This window comes from Haplochromis burtoni, unplaced genomic scaffold (assembly GCF_018398535.1).
Source record: "Haplochromis burtoni strain Fernald_Lab_line unplaced genomic scaffold, NCSU_Asbu1 Contig_215, whole genome shotgun sequence".
Taxonomy (NCBI): Eukaryota; Metazoa; Chordata; class Actinopteri; order Cichliformes; family Cichlidae; genus Haplochromis; species Haplochromis burtoni.
The window spans coordinates 755,402-757,305 of record NW_024582576.1 but is presented as its reverse complement, the minus strand read 5'-3'; the positions used below and the strand labels follow the sequence as shown (position 1 = coordinate 757,305).

The following is a 1,904-nucleotide window of genomic DNA, read 5'->3' as shown; positions in this document are numbered from 1 at the left end:
AGAGTATAACTCAATTTAGAATATAATCTCACCCAGATGAAGTCTAAAACATAACATGACAGCTTGTCTTAACCATGTCTACATACTGCACTGAGTTCCTGCCATGTGATTGGCTGATTAGATATTTTTATTAGAAAGCAGTTGATGCATGCACACTTCCTTTAAAAATAAGAGAGGGATTTTTTTTTTGTTGTTGTTGTTTTTTCCATCTGTCCCGTTTGGTTCTTTAGCCGTCAGAATTGTTGTCTGAAGGTCAACAAAGATACCCAACGGTTTTACAATGGATCATCACGGCTTTGCCATATTGGTCCATTTGATTCGATAAAAATAACTACTCATACTTAAAAACGTAGCCTCCTAGCTTACTTTAAGGAAGCTTGTAGGACAAGTTTGGAACTCTGTGTGAAGCCATACAGGCTATTTAATGCATCCAGTCTGGATGCCAATTAGCCAACAGCTAAATTTGGCTTTTTCAGCGCCTGCCTGAACAAGCATGCAGCATAGATGCTGAGCTTGTAACTGTTGCTTGTTGCTGTGCAAAGTCTATCACTGCTACATGTAACCAGGGTAACCAATTGTGCAGTCAAAAGGGATCAGACACCTTAATCTTTATAACAGGCCATAAGATTGTCCCAGTTTTCTCACCAGTGGACAGAGCTAATAAACCTGCGCAGTATCTGTGGCTGTTTTATCATCCAAGGATTTATTACTATGTCATTCTGTGACGTGAACAGAATGGCTGAGAGATGGCGCCACCATGTGACTGGTGCTAGAACTGACTGGCACACATTTCAAAACACTGTCACTTTGTTGTGAACTGATCTTCGTGGCAAATTCAACCCAAATCCAGAAAATTCAATTAGATCTTTAAAAAAAAAAATCCCACAAAGGGCCTTGTTACTGTCATCAGTGTACATTAGTAATACAAACCAGCTAAAGCTACAGTTAGAATATGTTAGCATTATTAAATACCAGGAGGGGTGAGAAGCATGGCTCTAAAACCTTTTACAAAACCTGCTTTTAGCATGAATTAAATTCATAAACATGTTTTGGACATTCCTCAGAGATTTTGGCACACGTTGACATGAAAGCATCATTGGACAGAGATCTGCCGACTGTGGAGGAACCCAGGCGGTCTTCCCCTCTCTCCATCCTCCACTTTCCTGTGAGTCTTCACTGTGCCTATCAAAAAAATAATAATTTTCTGAAATAAAAACACTTATTTTGATCTTTTTTCCTTTTTTTGCAGCTGAAAAAATAAGATATAATATAGAAACATGTCAATAAAAAAATATACATAAACTACATAAAGTTTTAACAAGACTGAGAGTGTTCATGGCAATGGACTTCTTATTTGTCATTTGCTAAAGCAGGTTCTTACGACCCATCTAGGGGCCAGGCAATAACATGAGTGAAGGACTCGCTCGCCCCACAAGACCGAAGCAGTGACAGGAAACAAATCAGTTTGTTAAAAGGTGATTTATTTACAAAGTGATAAAACAGATACAACAAAACAGGAGTGTCAACACGTCGGGGTGAGCTAAGGCCAAAATAATAAACAAAACGAATCTAAACTGATTCCCACACACCTAACCTTACCAAAACAAGTGCCAAAAACGAAGACAGACTCTGACTTCCTTAACTTACTCAAAACAGGAGAAAACAGGTGATCAAAAGAAACGGCAGCTCACTCCTACCCACTCCACTTCCTCAACTGTCACAATGTCACAGGCGTACTGCTTGGATGTTGGGAGAAACGCGAGAACCTCTCTCACCACAGAGCTCCATCCTTCATTTGATGGGCGGGGCCTCCAGCTGGAACCAGTCACTCTGGAGCTGTATATCCACGCACCAATCGCAGCAGGGCCCCGGCAAAGCTGAATTAACATAACCAGATGCGTTGA

At 40.4% G+C, this 1,904-nt stretch overlaps 1 protein-coding gene across 1 annotated transcript in view; it reads right to left on the bottom strand.

The window, feature by feature from the left end:
- LOC102301671 (epithelial cell adhesion molecule) overlaps positions 1-1,904 on the bottom strand; it is a 21,559-nt gene that overhangs the window by 18,447 nt on the left and 1,208 nt on the right. The gene's annotated exons all lie outside the window — the stretch shown is intronic.